This window comes from Canis lupus, chromosome 23, assembly GCF_048164855.1.
Source record: "Canis lupus baileyi chromosome 23, mCanLup2.hap1, whole genome shotgun sequence".
NCBI lineage: Eukaryota > Metazoa > Chordata > Mammalia > Carnivora > Canidae > Canis > Canis lupus.
In genome coordinates this window covers 27,076,386-27,099,625 of record NC_132860.1, presented here as the reverse complement: position 1 = coordinate 27,099,625, position 23,240 = coordinate 27,076,386, and the positions used below count along the sequence as shown (strand labels likewise).

Below are 23,240 nucleotides of genomic sequence, written 5' to 3'. Positions count from 1 at the left end.
CTGACTACTACATAATCAACAGAAAAAGTAAAACAACAATGAAATTGCACAAGGAAATTTTTTTTATTGATAAAAATTTGATGGAAGAATCAGGGAAATCTTCCTGATAAAATGTAGATCAGCAAAGTCTTGCCCACTGTTTCTACTTTTTTTCTCTCTAGGACCTTTCGTACAGAGGTGAGAATATTTGGCCCCTGCTTTGACCCTAAGGATTTAAAAAAATCCTTATTTTTTTATTTTTAAAGATTTTTATTTTATTATTTTTAAAAGGATTTATTCATTTATTTGAGAGCGAGAGAGCGAGCATATGGGGGGAGGGGCAAAGGGAGAGGCAGAGAGAGAATCCCAAGCAGGCTCCTCTCTGAGTGCAGAGCCCAATGGGGCTTGATCCCACGACCTCAAGATCATGACCTGAGCTGAAATCAAGAGTTGGCCGCTCAACTGACTGATCCACCCAGGTATCCCTAAAGATTTTTATTTTTAACTTATCTCTATACCCAACATGGGGTTCAAATTCACAACCTAGAGATCAAGAGTCACATGCTCTACGAACGGAGCGAGCCAGGTGCCCCAACCCTAAGGATGTTTTTGTCTTTGTATTTATGAGTACAGATTTTTGATGGAATTATATCATATTGATTACTTTTCACTGAGAAAATATTTCCCAGCACAAATTCCATTAAGTTAGTTCAATATCTTTGATTTTTCTACACAGCTATTAAATCTATTTCCAACTTATTCATTTTCACTTAAATTGAGCTATAATTATCTTCAACTGAAAAATAATTTTCTGTATAAATTTCATAATGATGATTTGTGTTATCAGTCAATTTAAAAAATCCATATTACAATTTAATAATTATACCTTCTGCCATTGTAAGTTATCTTTTGTGGTCATTATTTCTATATTCTATGAAGTTCACTTTTCCTGGGATAAATTTTGCAGATCTACATTTTGCCAAGAAAGCTTATTTGATTTTGTCATCAATTTTTAGTCAACGAGTAATTTCACTCTGTGCAATTTAGATGTTAGTTTTATTTTTTCTGTTGATTATATAGTGAGCATGAATCTTACTCCACAAAGTTAGGGATGTAAAAAATGACATATTACTTTATTCAATTTAAATCAAATTAAGTCCAACTCAGAACTTATATTTTATGGGCTCCTTCCCTTGCATGGATCTTTTGTAGAGAAAAATATTTCATGAGTCTCCTCCCATGCTTAATGGATACGAATGTACTTCTGTTTACCATACGCTGTCCCTCCTTCACCTCCAGAGAGCAGGCCACACATGTGTCCCAAGCCCCAGACCTTCCTAGTTCTGGGAATCTCCTCTTTTATTACCCTTGAAGGCATTGGCTCCTTCATGGCCTTTCCAGAAAATAGCCTACCAGACTCTCTTGGGTGAGAAGCAAATTTGTTTTCCTGTTAATTCATCCAGGTTAGGATTAGAATATTTCTAGAGCATTTGGGAGAAAACAAAATGCCAAGAAGAAAATGTGAGAACTGGAAGGGATGGATTTGGTGAAGGAGCACAAATTTCTCGACTTTGAAAGCAGTTTAGACTGTCAAGTGTGATTGTCCACAATATATGAAGACTTCCTAAATGGTCTTGCTACCCACAAGTGCCTCCTGCCAACCTTTCTAGAACCTTCCTCCTTCATAAGAAACCAAAACAATACAGTTGTGAATAAATAAAACCAAACAAAATGGAAGATCCTTGTCTCTATACAGAGTTGTAGGGTTGAAGAGAAATTTACATGAGACTCTCAGAACAGCCTGGTGGGGGGTACGTGAATATCCACATTTTGCAGAAAGATGAAATAGCTTGCCCATGGTCACACAGCTTGTGAGGATGGAGATGCAGAGGGGAATTGGAATTCAATTCTGTCTGGCTTGTTAGTCTCTGCCAACTGCATCCCGTCACCTTTTCAACCCCACACTCCATTAAAAATTCGTTATCACAGACACAAACCTCCAGTCTTTGTCACCCCTTCCTACATACTCTATGCTCTAGTCCAACTATTTGGGACAGAGGTTCCTAACCTGGGGCCTGAGAGGCCAATGGGCTGTGATCTTGGATGGGAGAGCTACATTCTTTTTTAAAGTAAGCTTCATACCCAACTTGGGGCTTAAACTCACAACCCTGAGATCAAGACTTAGCCAAGATCAGGGCCTGAACTGAGATCGAGAGTTGGGCACTTACCAACTGAGCCACCCAGTCACCCTGGGAGAGCTATATTTTATATGCTTTAATCTTTACAGAAATCAGCTTTTCTTTCCATTTTGAATATAAGTAACAAACCACAGTAGAATTAGCGGTATTTGTGACTTTGTCATCAACAGAAATTACAGATGTTCCCCTATCACATTACAGTTGTTGCAAAACATCTTGAAATATTGTTTGTGTTCATCACCACTTTGAAATTGTGCAGTTATTAGACAGGCAGTGAGATCTCATTATTTAATTTGTTAATGAATATATATTACTGATGAGATTTTAAAATATTTTGATAACTGTATTTCAGTATAAATGGTTTCTTTTGTAATTCTTATACCTCTTTTTTTTTTTAAGACTTTATTTATTTATTCATGAGAGACACAGAGAGAGGCAGAGACAGGTAAAGGGAGAGGCAGGCTCCCTGCAGGTAGCCCCGTGCAGGACTCCGTCCCAGGAGCCCGGGATCACAACCTGAGCCAAAGGAAAATACTCAACCACTGAGCCACCCAGGTGTCCCCAATTCTTGTATTTTATGTCATGCATGTAAAAATCTTTATTTTGAGAGGCGCTTCACAGGCTTCACCAGTCTGCCTAAAGGGTCCATGGCACAAAAAAGAACCCCTGACTTAAGTTTCCCTGAGCTCAGGGGACACTTCCTCTACAGGCTCCTTCATTATCTGCTCAGTTCCTCTTCATCCTTTACAGTATAATTCAAGGGTTTCTGCTTTAGTAAACTTTCTCAAAGGAACTCAGTCCAGAATGGAATTTGATTGCTAGAGGGCCAGTGACCCCTCTCTTGGCTGCTCTTCCACCCAAACCTCAGGCAGCCAGCCATTGCAGGAGTTACTGTGTGGAGCAGCCTTATTTCTTTGGCAACGCAAGGGGCTTGGCTTTGCTGATGATCTTTATGGAGTCAGAAGCTGGAGAAAGTTTCACTGAGGCCTCTGGTATGACAGCTCTGACTGCTTGGGGGCTCGGGGGACTGTGGACAGCACAGGGGTGGGGAGAGGACCCATCCCTCCTCTCCTGAATGGTATGTGGTGCTTCTCTGGGACCTGAGGCTGAGCTAAGGGGACATCAAAATAGGGCACAGAGGAGTGAGGCCAGGGTGGAGAGATCCTGGGGATTACATGGGGAACATCTTTTGTCCTCTTAGACTGTGAAGTTCATGAAATCTTGTCTGTTTGGCATACTACTTATAACCTAGAATCTGATATCATGTCTGGCAGATGGTGGGTCTTCAGGAAAAGTCTGGTGAATGAATGAATGAATGAATGAATGAATATAAGATTATACCTGTGAGGGTGAACAGTTGGAAGGGCTTTGTAGGGGCAGGAAGTCCCGTGCAATGTGGCTTAATTTATATTCGTTCACGTGACAAATATTACTGAATGATTACTACATACCTGACACTGTTGCTGTGCTGGAGACACAGCTGTAAACTACATAAAAATCCTGGAGGGGCAGTTGGGTGGCTCAGTGGTTGAGTGTCTGCCTTCAGCTCAGGTTGTGATCCCACGGTCCTGGGATCTAGTCCCGTATTGGCTCCTTGCTGGGAGCCTGCTTCCCCCTCTGCCTGTATCTCTGCCTGTGTGTGTGTGTGTGTGTGTGTGTGTGTGTGTGTGTGTGTGTGTCTATCACGAATAAATATGTAAAAATATCTTTAAAAAAAATCCTGGAAACTCCTGGAGCTTAGAATGTCTTGAGGAGAATCTGCAGGGTAGTGACCCTGTGCTTATATTTGACCTCTTGGCCTGGGTTAGGCTTTCCCTCTAGGTTCCCACAGTCCCTTGCTTCCTTCCAGTATGGTGCTGACCACTGAGATGTAACTGTATTCCCCTAGGCTGAGCAAAAGATTTGGGTCAGTATCTTATGCTCAATGAACAATGAATAAGTATCCAACACTGCCCATCTTCAATGGGGGTCCACAGGCCCCACCAAGAGGAACCTCAGCTCTTTTGCAGATAAAAGAAGTACTTTTGTTTATCCTTTTTCTTTCTTTTTTTTTTTTTTTTATTTATGATAGTCACACACACACAGAGAGGCAGAGAGAGAAGCAGGCTCCATGCACCGGGAGCCCGACATGGGATTCAACCCCAGGTCTCCAGGATTGCGCCCTGGGCCAAAGGCAGGCGCTAAACCGCTGCGCCACCCAGGCATCCCTGTTTATCCTTTTTCTAGAAAGCTTTCTCACCTTCTAATGGAAGTGAATTTCGAGGGCTCCTTCTTTTCCCTTCCTCCACTATCCAAACATCACCCAAAGGAAAAGAAGAAAAGATCTCTATTGCCCTCTGAACAAGGCAAAGTTATGAAACATATATATTCCATGAATTAGCTCATTTCACTTATAGAGGAGATGATATTAGTCACATACTATAGTGGAGGACACGGAGGCTCAACAAGGACAAATGTTTTTCCCAGTGTTGTGGCCTTTAAGTGACTGAGCTGGGATATTAACCCAGATCTGGTCTCCTAGGTCTGTGTACTTCATATGACAACAGAGTTCTTCCCACTCATTCGAAGTATGGGCCCCCCACGAGACAGGCCAAGACTTAAGGGGGACCTGGGTGGCTCAGTGGTTGAGTGTCTGCCTTTGGCTCTGGTTGTGATCCCGGGGTCTTGGGATCCAGTTTTGCATCGCCCCCCTCCCCCCCGGAAGCCTGCTTCTCCCTCTGCCTATGTCTCTGCCTCTCTCTGTGTATGTCTCTCATGAACAAATAAGTAAAATATATTTTTTAAGAGAAAGAAGAGTTACAAAGAGCAAAGAGAAATGGCACAGATTCGAAGACAATGAATGTTAACACAAAATTTCCATAGCTGCTGTTGGAGATGACAAATTAAATGAAACTCATAAACATTTCCCAAAATATACTCTTTTGAAGAAGTATATTTGGGGGTCTCAAAATATTTGCTAATTACCTGATTACCTGGGTTTCCAGTTTAACTGGTATATTTGGCCTCCAAGGCTGCCTTAACAAATTACTGCAAATTACTGCCTTAACAAATTACTGCAAGCTGGCAGCTTGAAACAACAGAAATGTATTCTCTCACAGTTGAGAGGCCAGATCTCTGGAATCAGGGTGTTAGCAAGGTTGGTTCCTCCTGGAGGCTGAGGGAGAATCCTTCTATGCCTCCCTCCTAGCTGCCAGTGGCTGCCAGCAGTCCTCGGTGTTCCTTAGCCCGTGGCTGCGTGACTAATCTCTGCTTCTGTCTTCACATGGCCTTCTCATTTAGCGTCTCTGTATCTCAAATATCTTTTCTTTCCTCTCATAAAGACAGCTCTGCTCATTGGATTTAGGGCCCCCCTAAGTCCAGGACAGATCTATCTTAAGATTTTTAACAGTGGCACCTGGGTGGCTCATTTGATTAAGCATCTGCCTTTGGCTCAGGTCATGATCCTGGGTGCTGGTATTGAGCCCCATATTGAGCTCCCTGCTCAGTGAGGAGTCTGCTTCCCCCTGTCACTCTCTCTCTGTTCTCTCTCAAATAAGTGGATGAAATTTAAAAAAAAGATTTTTAACAGCCAAGATACTAGTATTTTTTTTTTCCCAAAGGATTTATTTATTATTTTAGAGAAGGGGAAATGGCAGGGGGAAGAGGGGAGAGAGAGAATCTCAAGCAGACTCCCCTCCAAGCATGGAGCCCAATATGGGGCTTGATCCTATGACCCTGAGATCGTGACCTGAGCCGAAATCAAGAGTCTGACACTTAACCAACTGAGCCACCCACGCACCCCAACAGTCAAGATTCTTTTTTTTTTTTTTCAAGATTCTATTTTCTTGTAAGATCACATTTACAGGTATGAGGGTTAAAACTTGGACTATCTTTTTGGGAAATACAGTTTAACCCACTATGATTGGAATGCTTTCTTTTTTTTTTTTTTTTTTTAAGTTTGTGAACTTGAGCAGCTTTATGTAAAGGATCCTCCTAAATGTAAACTTCTTCTTCTGATCTTTGTCAATAACAATCCTTACTTTGGTCAGCTTTTCAGAGCATGCAAAACATCTGGTATCTTAATGAATTATTTTAACTGCCCTGGGGGTTCTGCAAGGTAAGCCTTTTTATGGATTAGGAAACAGGCATAAAAGGGGAAGTGACTTGACACCCAATTCTGGTTGAGTTAGGATTTGAACCCAGGATGTCAAGGCTCTTTCCTCCAACTGCCTGCTGCTGCATGGAAGCTTTGGGAGCTGTAATCAGTTTGTGCAGTTTCATTTGTGATTTACCTTTGCCCTTAATTTTATTTAATGTGCACTTTTCCCTTGTCCTTTTTTTTTTAAAGATTTATTTTAAAAAAAATTTATTTATTTATTCATGAAAGACAGAGAGAGAGAGAGAGAGAAAGAGGCAGAGACATAGGCAGAGGGGGAAGCAGGCTCCCCACAGGGAGCCCAATGCGGGACTTGATCCAGAATCCCAGGATCACACCCTGAGCCAAAGGCAGATGCTCAACCGCTGAGCCACCCAGGTGTCCCTTCCGTTGTCCTATAGAAAAACTTTTTCCCCAGCTTTATTTTCCTTGTCATTTTGATTGATTATATAGTCTATATACTTGTCATGTTAATTAATTAATTAAAAAAATAAACTTTCTTAGTTTATTTTTATATTTTAAAAAAATTTTGTTTATTTATTTGAAAGAGAGGTGAGACAGCCCGAGAGATCACAGAGGAAGAGGGAGAGGAAAAGGGAGAAGCAGACTTGCCACTGAGCAGGGAGCCTGATGCAGGGCTTAATCCTAGGACCCTGGACCATGACCTGAGCCTAAGGCAGGCCCTTAACCCACTAAGCCACCCAGGTGCTCTGGTTTTGTTTTTGTTTTGTTTTGTTCTATATTTTATTTTTAAGTGCTCTCTATACCTAGTGTGGAGCTCAAATTTACAACCCTGAGATCAAGAGTTGCATGGCTCTAACAATTGAGCCAGCCGATGATTTATTCATTCATTCAATCACTATTTACTGAAGCCTTACAGTGTCAGAAGCCCAAGGCTGAACTAATTAAGGTGGGCCACAGAGATGAACCAGACCACCTTGGTCTTTGTCCTTGAGGAGAGTAAACAGACAGTGAACATATGGTGTGAACAGTCTGTGGGAACCCAGTAGGCTTCTAACCTAACCAGGGGTCAGGAGAAGCTTCCTGATGTCTGAATTGGGTCTTAAAGGATAGATAGGAAGCAATCTTATTCCTCTTTTTTTTTTTTATTAAAAATTTTTTTTAATTTTTATTTATTTATGATAGTCACAGAGAGACGGAGAGAGAGAGAGGCAGAGACATAGGCAGAGGGAGAAGCAGGCTCCATGCACCGGGAGCCTGATGTGGGATTCGATCCCGGGTCTCCAGGATCGCGCCCTGGGCCAAAGGCAGGCGCCAAACCGCTGCGCCACCCAGGGATCCCCAATCTTATTCCTCTAATACTGGTTGTTAGAATAGAATTTTAGGATGGTCATCTGATACCCATCTATTGAATGTTATTATGTTATTCATTTTCTAGCACTCTGTCAAGGTGCATAACAGGTTTATATAACAGCCTTCATTACAAACGGCAGTAACTTCCATTTGCCCAGTGTTTGATAATTTACACATTTTCACACTCTGTCTCACTTGCTGTCACAAAACTTTTTAAAATACATTTTTTAAATCTTCAATCCTAGTATAATTAACATACGATGTTATATTGATTTCAGGTGTACAATATGGTCATTCAATGATTGTGTATTACTCAATGCTCATCGCAGTAAATGTACTCTTAATTCCCTTCATCTATTACACCCATCCCCTACCCACTTCCCCTCTGGTGACCATCAGTTTGTTCTCTATAGTTAAGAGTTTGTTTTTTGTTTGTTTCTTAAATTCCACATATGAGTGGAATCATACAGTATTTCTTTTTCTGACTTATTTCACTTAGCATAATACTTTCTAGATCCATCCATGTTCTTGTAAATGGCAAGATTTCATTCTTTTTATGGCTAAGTAATATTCCATTGTGTATATATGCCACATTTTCTTTCTTTCTCTTTCTTTCTTTCTTTCTTTTTCTTTCTTTCTTTCTTTCTTTCTTTCTTTCTTTCTTTCTTTCTCTTTCTTTCTTTCTTTCTTTCTCTTTCTTTCTTTCTTTCTTTCTTTCTTTCTTTTCTTCTTCCTTCCTTCCTTTGTTTCTTTTTCCTTTCTTTCTTTCTTTTTAAGATTTTATTTCTTTTTAAAGATTTTATTTATTTATTCATGAGAGACACAGAGGCAGAGACATAGGCAGAGGGAGAAGCAGGCTCCATGCAGGGAGCCTGATGTGGGACTCGATCCCAGACTCCAGGATCACACCCTGAGCCCCCCAGGCATCCCGATACCGCATTTTCTTTATCCATTCATCTATCAATGGACACTTGGGCTGCTTCCATATTTTGGTTATTGTAGATAATGCTGCAATAAACATATGGGTGCATCTATCGTTTTGAATTGGTGTTTTTGTTTTCTTTGGCTAAATACTCAGTAGTGGAATTACTGGATCATATGGTAATTCTACTTTTAATTTACAAAAAGCTCTTTGGTAATGCTTTGTTTATATTTATGTATTTCTCTTGTTTATCTTAGCTAAGCTCAAAAATTGTAATTTAATTTTCCATTGAGATGATTGCAAAAGTTTAAAAATTAAATTGCATAACTTTGTAACTTATAAAGATTCAAATTGCACTGGGTGTTAAATCAATGCTTGGTTTCTGATCCTAATCTGGCTTATCTTCCTCTCTCTGGGTCTCATTGTTCTCTACTCCAAAGTGGGCATGTGGAGGAAATTTAGGTTGAATGACTAATTGAGATAATGGATCTTAGATACCAGCACAGCACCTGGCTCATTAAAGACTGGTTCTCCTAACATTATCTCTAATGTCCATTTTCCTGCAATTCTAAAGCAATTTTTAAAAAAGATTTATTTATTTGAGAGAGAAAGAGCAAGCAAGCGGGGAGAGGTGCAGAAGGAGAGGGAGAGAGAATTCTGTAGCGGCCGCCCCACAAAGCACAGAACCCAAACCAACACCGGGCTTGATCCCAGGCTCCTGAGATCATGACCTGAGCTGAAACGGAGTCAGTGGCTTAACCAGCTGAGTCACCCAGGTGCCCCTAAAGCAATTCCTTTTTTTTCTTTTAAAGCAATTCTTAAAGTAATAGTCCAGCTCACATATATGGGCCAATGCTCTTAAAGAGATGCTTTGAGAGAAAAAGAGAGCTCAAACAAACTCATTAATATAGTTGATACAAAACCATCTCACAGTCTCAGTGAATCAGATAATAACAGGCAAAGAATAGTGTTTTGACACTCTCATTTTGTCCCTGAGATTGTTTGGGGTGGGTTGCAGAGAAAAAAAAATTAGATGTGGTAGGAATAATCAACACAAAATAAAACCGACAATGGCTACAACTACATGTGGTAAAAATTTATTATGGATGGAAAAGCAAACTGAATGATCCCGTCTTTGTTGGTAACATTAAACATTGCAAAATTGACCCCTGGGAAAATTCCACTTGGTGGAAATAATCAACACAAAATAAAAATGACAATGGCTCAAATCTCTTCCAGGAAAAGGTGGAATTGGTGGAAATCATGACTAGAAACTTCAAAATAGCTGAAGCAATCATCAGTAAAAATTGATAAAGATAAAAGATAACTGATGAATCTAACCTGTCTTGTAAAATTGATAGAGAAAAGAATGTATCTTGATGAAAATTCGGTAAGAAAAAAATCTTAAAAAGTTAGAAATTGTTTCACTGTGCTATATAGAAAATTTATCAAGGGATAAAACTGACTTAATAGGATTGATTCCTGAAATACTTTAATATGTTCATTAATAATGGCATAATATTAAGTAAATAGTTTATATGCCAACACTTGGAAGGGATTTTGAAAGAGAATTCTCAAGTTAGATGAAGGGTTTGGACCATAAATTCCACTTTACGTCTTCAAAGCACTTTCATACTCATTGCTTTATTGCATTCTCCTAATCCTTTTGAGGTGACAGGGCAGGAATCCTTCTTTCCATTTTACAAATGTAAACACGGAGATTCAGAAAAGTTGAGACACCTACTAAAGGTCACCCAGCATGTTCATGGCAAGGTCTGACTTTGGATCTGATTCCAAGATTCCTAGTCTGGAAAACTTCATACCTATGCCCGTAATTCTGATTAATGCTTTACTTGATTGCCAGGTCAGACCCCTTCTAATTCTGACCTTCAGCTAGCCCCCACTTTCTGCTAGTAGGAGAAATGGGGAAAAAGGAGGAGAGGGAATAAAAGAGGGTTAGAAGAGGGCATGGCCAATTTAACACTTAGAGAGGGGAAGGGACTTGGCTGTCACATAGCCAATATGTTACAGATATGTTTCTTATTCTTCTCAGAAAAGGGAGCAGAGGGGCTAGAGGAGGTTTGGCAGGGGATAGGGATTGGGATTTTAAGGCTGGGCTAATAGGTTGAAAAACAAGACAGGCAGTTTGAAAATGACAGTGCCTGGATCCCTGGGTGGCGCAGTGGTTTGGCGCCTGCCTTTGGCCCAGGGCGCGATCCTGGAGACCTGGGATCGAATCCCACGTCGGGCTCCCGGTGCATGGAGCCTGCTTCTCCCTCTGCCTGTGTCTCTGCCTCTCTCTCTTTCTCTCTCTGTGACTATCATAAATAAATAAAAATTAAAAAAATTAAAAAAAAAAAGAAAATGACAGTGCCTGATATACTTTGGGAAAGGGGGTCATAAGAATAAGAGTGTAACTAGAGTAGGAAGAGTGAAGTGAAGAGATTGGCTGCAGCAGGGCTGTGGACCATATTCACCTCTGCTATAGGGAAACTGGCCTTTCTCAGGTAGGCCTGAGGTTCGCCAGGGGGCTGACTAGTGGAGCTTGACGGTTCTGGTGTTCAGAACACCAAGGAATAATGACATATAAAATCTAAAATACTGGGAACCCTGGGTGGTGCAGCGGTTTAGCGCCTGCCTTTGGCCCAGGGCACAATCCTGGAGACCCAGGATCGAATCCCACGTCGGGCTCCTGGTACATGGAGCCTGCTTCTCCCTCTGCCTATGTCTCTGCCTCTCTCTCTCTCTCTGTGACTATCATAAATAAATAAAAATTAAAAAAAATCTAAAATACTGTAATTGAATACAGGACTTATGCTACAACAGAGATCATCTGATGCCATATTCCATATGCTAGGAGAGCTAGACACAGAAGGAGGAAAACTATTTTTTTTTAAGTATAAGACTTACTTATTCAATAGACAATATTTTGTTTAAATAGAGCTTTGTGGACTCTTTACAATAACTCTGTTCTTCCCTTCTCATTCCTTGTCTCCACAGGGATCTCTGGCCCACAGATTAAAAACCAGTACTATAAGAATTCAGATACAAGGAAGATCAATGTGCCTAAAATATGTTCTAGGGAAGGTAGGGCTTTGGCTTGAGTTTCAAGAATGAGAAGAAAAGGAGGAAATGGCCGTGGAAAGACCAGAAAGGAAAAATTTGAAAATATATGAAGAAAATAGAGAACTTTCTTTCTACTGAATTAATGGTCTTTTATGAATTTTCAGTTACCACCATTATTTAACAGTGGAACTGTTGAGCTCATAGAAAAACCAGACAGGCCTCATCCTGGAGTACCACTGAGGGCAACAGGAAGCTGCGGTAAGCTTTTAGTCAGCAAAGTATGGTTGTTGGATTTGGATATTACTTTTTTTTTTAAGATTTTATTTATTTATTCATGAGAGACAGAGAGACAGAGAGAGAGAGAGATTGAGGCAGAGACACAGGCAGAGGGAGAAGCAGGCTCCACGCAGGGAGCTCAATGTAGGACTCCATCCCAGGACTCCAGGATCATGCCCTGGGCCGAAGGCGGCCCTAAACCGCTGAGCCACCTGGGCTGCCCGGAAATTACATTTTTTTGAAAAAGTCTTATAATTAAAAAAAAAACTATGTGCTCTCGTTAAACAATTCAGGCAATAAGAAAATAAAAATTGTTTGGTATCCGACACCCTTTCTTCCAAGATAATCACTAATAATATTTTGGGGAACCTCTCCTGAAATCTGTGCTTATAGAATATCGTTTCAAATATCACAAATTGTACCATTATAAACATGCTGTTCTGTAACCAATTTGTTTCCCTCGAGAATAAGTTATGAATAGCTTTTCATATCAATAAATAGATCTGTATCATTTTAATAGCTGCTTACTACTTTGTTGTTTGTATTACAATTTAACTAGCTCTTTTTGATGAACATTTACATTACCCCTGTAATCCACAACCTCAGATAACCAGCTTGTGCATTCAACTTTTCAAAAAAACATATATATTTTTTTAACATTTTATTTACTTATTCATGAGAGACACAGAGAGAGGCAGAGACAGGAGAAGCAGGCTCCATGCAAGGAGCCCAATATTGGACTTGATCCCGGGATCAAGCCCTGAGCCGAAGGCAGATGCTCAACCGCTGAGCCACCCAGGGATTCCTTTTCCAAAATGTTTCATTCTCTTTTTAAGGTAAAGAATTGAAAGTAATGGAGCTGGGTTAAAAAGTATCTTTTGACATTTGGATTTCAGTTGCCAAAACGTCCTCTGATTTGCAGGGAGACCAGGAGGAAGCTGGTGCATCAGCTCTGGTGCGATAGTGGCAACGGTGATGGCGAAGAGAATACAGACTCGGGTGATCTATCCCCACTAGGCCTATCCTCAGTGGATTGGCATATTCCTATCCTTTTTCCTCTCTTTCACTTCTTTTTCTTAACATGGAGGAGGAACCAAGAACTGCATCTCCCAGCATTTCACAGGCACCACACCCCCTGGGAACTGTAGTACCGCGTCTGAGAAGGGTCCGGAAGGAGGGCGGGAGACTGTGGGGCATGCTGGGAAATGTGGTCCAGCTGCGGGGGGGCGGCGGCGGTCGCGGTGTGCGTGTAAAGAGGCTGGAGACGCCGCAAACATCGCTACTTGGAGAAGAGGGCACGGGGCGACCTCACCTTCCGCTCAAGCGGTCTTTGAGTCGATAAAAGCGGACGGCGGATGGTGGACTTCGCTACATCGTCCGTAACCGGGGAGCGTTTGGCCCCTCCACAGAAGGCGCGAGGCTGGCAGCGTAGGCCGCGCAGGCCACGCGCGGGCCGGAGCAAGGCATGCCGGGAGTTGTGGTCCCGGCGCGCTGAGGCTGTGGGACGTGTCGCGGCGCCGCGCAGGCTCCTCCTTCCCCGCCCTTCTTAGCGGTCCCCCGCCCCCTCCCTCCGCCTCCTCCTCCCTCGCCCGCAGCCGAACGTCCCCTCCCCCCACCCGTCGGGCTCTCGGTCGGCTACTGCAGAGGATTCAGAGCCGAGTCTGAGGAGGAGGCTCCGGTTCCCTGCGCGCCATCCGCCACCTTACTGGACACGGGCGAGGGAGCGAGAGCGTCGCCGCTGTAGCCTCCAGAGAAGACAAGGGCATCGCCGCCTCCGCCGTCGTTTTCGCCTGCAGCGGCTAGCCGGTGAGACCTCCCCCCGCCCCCCACCCCCGCCACCTCCCCTGGTCCGCTCTCCCGGAGCCTGGGCCGGTGATACTTACGGAGAATGAGAGTGGGGGCTGTGGAGACCCCGCGTGGGTTGGGGGAAGGGGGTTGAGGTCGCGATGGAACGGCGGGTTGGCCGGGGAGACTTGTCCTGGCGCGGGGCTGGGGGTGGGGTGAGGGTGGGACCCAAGCAGGTTGCAGGGTGAGTGGGTGGGGGGGCGCCAAGGGAAGGGGACTTTAAATAGCGATTGACCCGATATGGGACAGGAGTGTGAGGTTGGGAGGTCGGGGTGGAATTTGGGGTGGTTTTGGGCGAGATGGATCAGGAGAGTGGAGTGGGATGGCTTTTAATGGGGGAGGGGACTGAAAGAGGGTGATGGATTTGGGGTTGGCTTGGAGCAGTTGACAGCTTGGGATCCAGCCAGGGGTGCAGGGTAGGGGGATGATTTCAATAGACAGTGGGATTGCAGGGTTGGATAGGACCCTGGGGGAGGGGTGTTAATTCTCGAGGGTGGAATTTGGGGTGGACCTAAGGCAGACTGATGGAGGTGGTAGGAGCTTGGGAGTAAGGGGCTTGGCATGGGTTGAGACCTTAGCTGGAAGTGGGCACTTGCCATCTCTGGGTGGTGGAATTTGTGGAGACTTATGGAATAGCGTAGGTTAGGAGAGTAAAGGAGGTAGAATTTGGGGTTTTTCTGGGGAGTGCTTATGGGAATTGGAATAGGAACTGGTTGGGGTGGGACTTTTCAACGAGAGGAGTGTGATGGTTGAGCTGGCAGGAGGGGGGGATAAATTAGAAGTTAGGCCCAAAATGGGCAGGAAGAGATTGAAATTAGAGGGGGGCACAAGGGATGGGATTTAGGGTGATTTTAGAACCACCGGAAAGGCATGGTGGCTCCCTGGGTGCAGCGTCGAGGCAGAGGGCTCAGAAGATGCTGCTGGGCTAGACTCACTGAAAGTGGCAGGTGGTGAACAAGGTAGGGAGATGGCATCTTGAAGAAAATGTCCCTTGGCCAAGGTGGCAGAGGAATTTTTGGAGAAGCAGTGTCTTAGATGAACTGGTAGGACTGGAGAGGTGGTTGCTGATGGTAAGGTGGCAAAGAGGCTTTTTAAGGAGTGAGAGACCTGGAGTTGTAGGTATGGACGGGGCAGGGAGGATGGAATGGGGCAGTGAGCAGGGCTGGGAAGAGGTGGGTTGGATGATGTTAGGAAAGATTCTGATGTCCTCCAAGAGACATAAGAGGGTAAGGGATTGGACTTAAATGGACAGCTCTGGAGGCTGTGGTTGGGGGAGGGACAATAATCAGAAGGAACTTTGCAGGGGACAGAGAAGGTACATTAAAGATTCTCTTTCCTAGACGACATTTTAAGCTGTTAGTTCAGTCTTTTTAGTTTCATTTATATTAGTATCGTATTTTGGAAGTAAATCAACCTGAAGGGTAAAGTTAAGAGGGGCTTCAGTTAAAGTAGAATTAATCAGGGGGAGGGTGTTTTCTATTCATTTATCATAAAAAGAAAGTTTTGGGGAAAAAAATCTCTTGGACTAAAGGTGGAGAAGATAAAACTGGAATGTGATATATATCTTTCTGTATGATGTCTCTGCCTTCTCCTTTCCGCCCTCCCCTTGGTGCATTTAAAAATTAGTCCTGGAATTTGGAATTAAATAGATTTGATGAGCTTGAGGTATTTAAGGGAGCATTCCTTGCTTGAGAACCCATGAATGAACCTGAAAAATATGAGGCTGAATTTATTTCCTAGTCAGGCAACGTGCATGTATGTAGAAAGAGGTTAGGCCTTTTTTTTTTTTTTTTTTTCTCCTCTTAAAATTGATTGTCTGAAGACTCCATTTATTGGTGTCCTGGTTTGCAAGGCAATTAGGCCCATCATTGTATTGCAGGCTAATAATCCTGAGATGAATCTTGGCACCACCGCTTTATGTAAACAGAGAGAAGACAGGAAATATGGAAATGTCATAAATATTCATTGGTGAAATGGTTTGGTATTGATGGAGTTTTTCATTTGATTCTCTTTTGGCATTACTTGATAAGATTTAAAATAATTGGACTATATTTCTATAGATTGAATTTTCTTCTGAAGGAATTCAAGTGGTCAGAATTCTGTCAGATATGGATAAATAAAGCATATAGAATCATTTTTATTTTATTTTTTAAGGGTTGGTGTTGATGTAGGCACATTACATTTAACTGCAGCAACAATGTCTCCATCTATTCATCAGCAATTTTATTTAAAGCTTCAATGATAAGCATATCATTTTTATGGCAGAATGGTGATGGTGGAAGGTAAAGAAGGGTATAACTGAGGGAAACAGCTTTAGGGAAACAATTTTCTGCACTTAATTGCATTAACTATGATATGTTAAACATGAAGTGGCTGTTGATTAGAGCTCAGACTGAGATAACATGGGGAGGGATGTAAAGCGGATAAAATTGGCATCAACAGGATCAAATGATTCTGTTTTTGTTCGAGCTTCAGAGTTCAGCTCTTAAACAAACCATTTTCTTTGGCTTTGACAGTTGAGCACATAAAAATGTTTAGCTCAATATTTAGGATTTTTTTTTTTTTTGTAGTTCCAAAATGGACAGAATAATGGCAGATTGGCCTTATCCTTCAAAGTGTTTTGTTATAAGGAAGCTCTATTAAGATAAAAACCAGGTTTGAGTAGTTATCTGTAATTCGATGAGCGTAATTTAACTAATGCAAGCATTTCTCCTCATAACTTTACTCTCGGGTCCAGACATTGCTTTTGTAGATCTGCAGGCTTGAGCTACAGGTGAGATATTTATATTAAAACTATAGCTTTTGGGATCCCTGGGTGGCGCAGCGGTTTAGCGCCTGCCTTTGGCCCAGAGCGTGATCCTGGAGACCCGGGATCGAATCCCACATCGGGCTCCCAGTGCGTGGAGCCTGCTTCTCCCTCTGCCTGTGTCTCTGCCTCTCTCTCTCTCTGTGTGACTATCATAAATAAGATAAAAAAAAAAATTAAAACTATAGCTTTTGAAAGCAAGCCTGAGAGAAATGTCTTGGTGGATATTTTCCCTCCTCACAGCTGTGGGCACTTGTACAGTGGAAATGTATTTTGTGTTTGATTAAAAGTGTTTGATTCTTCTGATATTCCGGTAAGAAGGAAGGAGCAGATGGAGGTACTGGTAGACAGACCCCTTGGTAGAATGAATGGCTGTGAATTTATGGGTGAAGAGTCCTGAGTTCAAATCCCCGATTCCACCCCTTGATAGCTGGGTGATTTCAATAGTCATTACAACCTTTCATATTTAGGGTTAATGGTTGCACAACATTGTGAATGTACTTATTTCTCCTAAATTGCACATTTAAATATGATTAAGATGGCAAAACAAAAACTTATGCTTCACAAGGCTGTCAAGGGAAACAAATCAGTTCATGTTCATGAGATAACTTTATGCCCCGAGAACACTATACCTATATGAACTATTTGTTCAATATTTATTTCTTATTACATGCTAAATGCCAGGGGAAATGAAAATAAACAAAAAACAGTTGTCAAGGAGTTTTCATTGTTGGGCGAGATAGTGATTTAGATGTAGTAAGAGAAGTGAAGCATAACTAATGTGGTTGTTAAAGGTGTGGATTTTCAAGTAGGTGCACCATTCACTGCTGGTTGTGTGACCTTGGGCACAATGGTCTAATCTGTAAAGTGGGCATGGGAGAATAATTTCATAGGGTTGTTTTGAGGATTTGTTTTTATTTATTTATTTAAGAATTATTTATTTATTTGTGAGACACACACAGAGAGAGAGAGAGAGAGAGAGAGACAGAGACAGAGACACAGGCAGAGGGAGAAGCAGGCTCCATGCAGGGACCCTGGGGTCATGCCCTGGTATGAAGGCGGCGCTAAACCACTGAGCCACCCAGGTTGCCCTGTTTTGAGGATTTAACAAAATAATCCATGGAAGGTATTTAACACAGTTTGGTTACATAGTACACATTAAAAAATATTGCTGGGGATCCCTGGGTGGCGCAGCGGTTTGGCGCCTGCCTTTGGCCCAGGGCGCGATCCTGGAGACCCGGGATCGAATCCCACGTCGGGCTCCCGGTGCATGGAGCCTGCTTCTCCCTCTGCCTGTGTCTCTGCCTCTCTCTCTCTCTCTCTCTCTGACTATCATAAATAAATAAAAATTAAAAAAAAATATTGCTGCCATTACTATGAAGTAGGAAGATACTAGAATGTGAATAGCCTTGTGTGTCCTACTGTTGAGTTCTTGGTAGTATAGTGTCCTATAATTTATTAAAGAGGGATTACTTTGTATTATCATCTCACAGTTTATCTGCATATTTGCATGTTTGTACATATTTGCATATTTGTTGTCTAGGAACTTTAATCAGTAAAGTACTAAACATATGTTTTAGCTGTTAGCTTTCTCATCTATAGAATAAGAAGAAAAACTGCTCTGAGAGTTTAAATGACTGGCTTAAGGTTACACAGTAAGTGGAAGAGTCTGGGTTATAGCTCCCAAATTCTGATTTCTCAACCATGTTTGTATCTTTTTAAGTTGTGAAATAAACCATATATATAAAGGTGCATATAACATACATTTTTAAGGAATGGAACAAATTGAAGATCTGTGTTTTCTGCTCCGCTTAAAAAGAAAATTTGTAGTATCTTTAAAGCTTCTTGTGATTCCCTGTGTGATTGAACGTCTCTCCTCTCTTCCTAAGTAACAGCTTTCTCAAATTTTGTATGCATCATTCCCTTTCTTTATAGTTTTACCAAACAAGTGCATATCCTAAACAATATATTTTTTATCTGTGCAATTTATATAAATAGAATCATAGTGTAAGTATTCTTCTGTGACTTGCTTTGTTTTTATTGATTATTCTTATTTTTTAACTTTATTTTTTTATTTTTTATTTTTAATTATTTTTTAACTTTAAAAGAGCGTTTTTCTTCTAGCATTAAAATAACATGCACATGGTAGAAATTGGAAATTACAAAAAGTAAAAGGAAGCAAATTTATTGTCTAATTCCATTTATCTGGCAGTACTTATTTATATGTAAGTAAAAAATATATGTGTATATGCACACACACACGCACATATATATATCTAGACTACCCCCCCCCACACACACAGGTAGTTGAGATAGCAAGAAATATAAATACACACACACACACAGGTAGTCTAGATAGCAAGAAGGAAGCAAGTTTGCATTTATGGCTGATCAGATTATCCAGATGTGGACCAGTCGTACTTGGATATAGGAATGAGAGGGGTTAATAGCAGCCTTTGTGAGCTTTGAAACAGCACTTAGAGTTTCTATCTCACTGGCAGTTCTTTATTTATTAGATACTAGTTTTTTGTTATATCATCTTAGCACTACATTTCATATTTTAATAAGTCACCTAATTCTTTTGGTCAAAATTTTTGTGCTTTTTCTTTTTGCAAGAAAGACTACTTGGTACATTGATCCTTTCCTGACCCTGACCGTACAGGAGAGTCTGTCATCTGATGTACAGAGAGTACCATGAATGGGAAGTCCTCACTTATACATATCGGAATTCAGCAACCTAACCACCGAGAATTTTTTGTTTAAGAGATGTGAAATCCAAATTCATTAATACTCTGTTGGAGCTTCAGTTTACTTATCTGTGAAATGGATTTCAAATGAGATAATAAATGTGAAAATACCTTTTAAGCTGTAAAGGATTATATAAATCTTAGGGTTTTTCCCCCTCCTAGTTTACAAAATTGAAATCCCTACACAGAGGTGAAAAGCTTGTTATATTTGGTTTATTGTTTTTCTGAAAGGTTCTCCTTGGGGAAGGGAGTATATGGACAGTTCACAATTTCTCCCTTGAAACTTGAAGATTGTTGGATATAGTGGGACAGGGAAGGTGTAGAGGAATTCATGGGACTTGGTTCCACTGTTACTGTGCTGGCTAGCTCAAAATGAAATAATTGAGGCTATATTGAAGTGGAGAATGCAGTGTAGTGTTTGCTCTTCATTATCCTGACAAAACTCAATTTTCTACTTGTAACTTATTACTAAGACAGAGTAGTATAGTGAGATAAATTATCTATGCATATGTAAAAGGGAGATAATACTCCATTGTTGATTTGTTGTATGGGTTAAAGGAGATAAGGACAGAGAACCTGGAACCCTGACTGGCATATGTATAATTGGTGCTTAATATGGTAGCTATGACTGCTATTATTTTTATTTTACTTATGAATTGTTTAATTTTTCCCCTTAGGCTGTTCTTTTGTTATTCAGTGTTTCCTTGGGCTGTATCTCCTCACAATCATTTTACATTTGGAATATACATTTATCTTAATATTATCATAAATAAAGCAAAACAAAGAACATAAATCCACAGCTGCAATACATTCCAAGGCAAAAGAGTTAGTAGTCTTGTCTGTGTCAGATACGTTTAAGAGATCTGTTTAACAAATACACATTGAATGATTATTAGATGACAGTGAGGGAGTGCTGGAAATATGGGATACAAAAATTAAAATTCCCTGCTTTTTAAAAAAATATTTTATTTATTTATTCATGAGATACACAGAGAGAGAGGCAAAGACCCAGGCAGAGGGAGAAGCAGGCTCCATGCAGGGAGCCTGATGTGGGACTTGATCCCGGGACTCCCAAGATCACACCCTGGGCCAAAGGCAGGCGCTAAACCGCTGAGCCACCCAGGGATCCCCAAATTCCCTGCTCTTAAGAAGTTTATAGTCAATTATTGGGGAGGCAGACATGCGACACATTGCATTGCTTAGTACAGTAGGACGAATGCTACAGTGGGGGCACAAACAAGGGGTATGGGGGAATGGAGGTTGGTGTGGCCTGATCTGCCTGGGGAGCAGGGAAGAGAGAGTTGCTAGGAGGGATTAATGCTTGAGCTGAGACTTGAAGGAGATTTGGATGTGTTGTGGAAGAAGAGCTTAAGAATGGTTCATGAACTCAGACCATATCTTCCTTGATTGTTCCCTCCCAGTCTCCTTGTAGGCTTTAGTTTGTACCTCTTTTAAGGTCTTTCTAGCATGTATACCTACCGTAAGACCAAATAAACAAATCCTCAAACATAACTATAGTATAGATAGTATAGTCATGCTCCTGTTCTTTCTGGATGCGATGGCACTTACCTGGAAAGCCCTCTCCTACCAAATTTCTTAATCTTTACTTGTTCATTAGGTAAGCTGTACTAATGAACATGTTTTATGGTTTTGATTATCCCAGTTTGTTGTTTAGCAGGAAGAAATTTTTGAATCTCCTGAAACTAGCTGGTATTTAAGAAGAGATCTTTATTTTTGATTTTTTAGTAAATGTTGGTACTCCTTAGGGTTGACTCCTTGGCTCACTGGACTTAAGATTCTTCTTTAAGTAGTCTTGTCCATTCTGTTGGCTTTAACTTCTACCTGTGTGCTGATGAAATATCTCCAGCTTAGAGCTTTCTCCTGATCTCCAGATTTGTAAATCTCCCTGGCTTCTGGCCATCTACATACATCCATTTAGATATTCCTTAGATTCAGTAGATCCAAAACAGAGCTCATTTTCCCTGTCTACTTTTAACTTCTTCCATTCTGTACCCCCTCCCACACAAAAAGTTAAAATCCTTTCTTCCTGTAGTTTTGTAACTTAAATGCACTTCAGTCATACTGGCTAATGAATCTGTACCATTAGTCTTTTTTAAAAAAAAATTTATTCCAGTATAGTTAACATACAGTGATTAGTTTCCTGTGTATATACAGTGATTCAACAACTCTATACATTACTCAGTACTCATCCTAGGTGTGCTCTTAATCCCCTCACCTGTTTTACTGGTCCTCCCCTCCCCCTGCCATCTCCCTTCTGTTAATCATCATCTTTTTCTATAGTTAAGAGTCTGTTTTTTAGTTTATCTCTTTTTTCTTTCTTTGTTTTGTTTCTTAAATTCCACATGTGAGTGGAATCATGGTATTTGTCTTTCTCTGACTTATTACACTTAACATTATACCCTGTAGATCCATCCATGTTGCAGATGGCAAGATTTGATTCTTTTATATGGCTGAGTAATATTCCATGGTGTATATATATCACACATATACCACATTTTCTTTTTTTTTTTTTTTTTAAATTATTTTATTTTATTTATTTATGATAGGCACACAGTGAGAGAGAGAGGCAGAGACACAGGCAGAGGGAGAAGCAGGCTCCATGCACTGGGAGCCCGACGTGGGATTCGATCCCGGGTCTCCAGGATCACGCCCTGGGCCAAAGGCAGGCGCTAAACCACTGCGCCACCCAGGGATCCCTATACCACATTTTCTTTATCCATTCCTCTGTTGATGGACCCTTGGGCTGCCTCCATAATTTGGCTATTGTAACTAATGCTGCTGTAAGCATAGAGCTGCATGTATCCTTTTGAATACATGGTAGTAAATTTGTTCTTGTATTCTTTGGGTAAATTACTGGATAGTAGGGTAGTTCTATTTTTAACTTTTTGAGGAATCTTAATATACTGTTTTCCATAGTTTGCATTCCCACCAACAGTTTTTCTCCACATCCTCACCAACACTTGTTGTTTCTTGTGTTTTAGATTTTAGCCATTCTAAATGAGGTGATACCTCATTATGGTTTTTATTTTTATTTTTATTTTTATTTTTTAAGATTTTATTTATTTATTCATGAGAGAAACAGAGAGAGAGGCGGAGACATAGAGGGAGAAGCTCCCTACAGGGAGCCTGATATGAGACTTGATCCCCAGATGGGGACTCGATCCCCAGACCCCATCCTTGATGGGGACTGAATCCCCAGACCCCAGGTAACACCCTGGGCTGAAGGCAGACACTCAACTGCTGAGCCACCCAGGCATCCCTCATTGTAGTTTTTAAGTGCATTTCCCTGATGATTAGTGATGTTGAGCATCTTTTCATGTGTTTGTTGGCCATTTGTATGTCTTCTTTGGGGAAATGTCTGTTTTTAAATTGGATTATTATTATTTTTTTGGTGTTGTATGAGTTCTTTATATATTTTGGTACTGATTATTAGATATGTTATTTCTCCTTCAGTAGGTTGTCTTTTAGTTTTGTTCCCTTTGTTGTGCAGAAGCTTTTTATTTTGATTTAGTCCTAATAGTTTATTTTTGCTTTTATTTCCTTGCCTCAGGAGACATTTCTAGAAAAATCTCACTATGGCTGATGTCAGAGAAATTACTATCTGTGCTTTCTTTTAGGATTTTTATGGTTTCAGGTCTCACATGTAAGTCCATATCCATTTTGAGTTTATTTTTGTGTATGGTGTAAGAAAACGGTCCAGTTTCATTCTTTTGCATGTAATTGTTCAGTTTTTCCAATACCATTTGTTGAAGATACTGTCTTTTTCATTACATATTCTTGTGCCCATAGTCTTTTCTTCTCCTTTATCTTTCATAGCCAAAAAGAAATCCTTCTAAGTGTTTTCTGGAATTCACATCCCCTTTCCTACTAAACCACCTTAGTTCAGACCCTTATCTCACCTGGACAAGTACAATGGGTTCCTAACTGGTTT

General features: G+C 41.0%; 1 protein-coding gene and 1 long non-coding RNA gene across 6 annotated transcripts in view; both read left to right on the top strand.

The window, feature by feature from the left end:
• The window catches only part of LOC140614972 (uncharacterized), a 41,414-nt gene extending 29,025 nt beyond the window's left edge, over nt 1–12,389 (top strand). For both annotated transcript variants that reach the window (XR_012015667.1, XR_012015666.1), the window contains exon 4: nt 11,549–12,389. This is a non-coding gene — a long non-coding RNA (uncharacterized lncRNA). The remainder of the gene's footprint in view (nt 1–11,548) is intronic.
• A 1,040-nt stretch (nt 12,390–13,429) lies between these two features.
• The window catches only part of FAM168A (family with sequence similarity 168 member A), a 187,342-nt gene continuing 177,531 nt past the window's right edge, over nt 13,430–23,240 (top strand). For 2 of the 4 annotated variants that reach the window (XM_072794526.1, XM_072794527.1), the window contains exon 1: nt 13,430–13,696. The gene's annotated coding sequence lies outside the window, so the exon portion shown is untranslated. The remainder of the gene's footprint in view (nt 13,697–23,240) is intronic. The other 2 variants (XM_072794525.1, XM_072794528.1) reach the window with 2 other exon arrangements.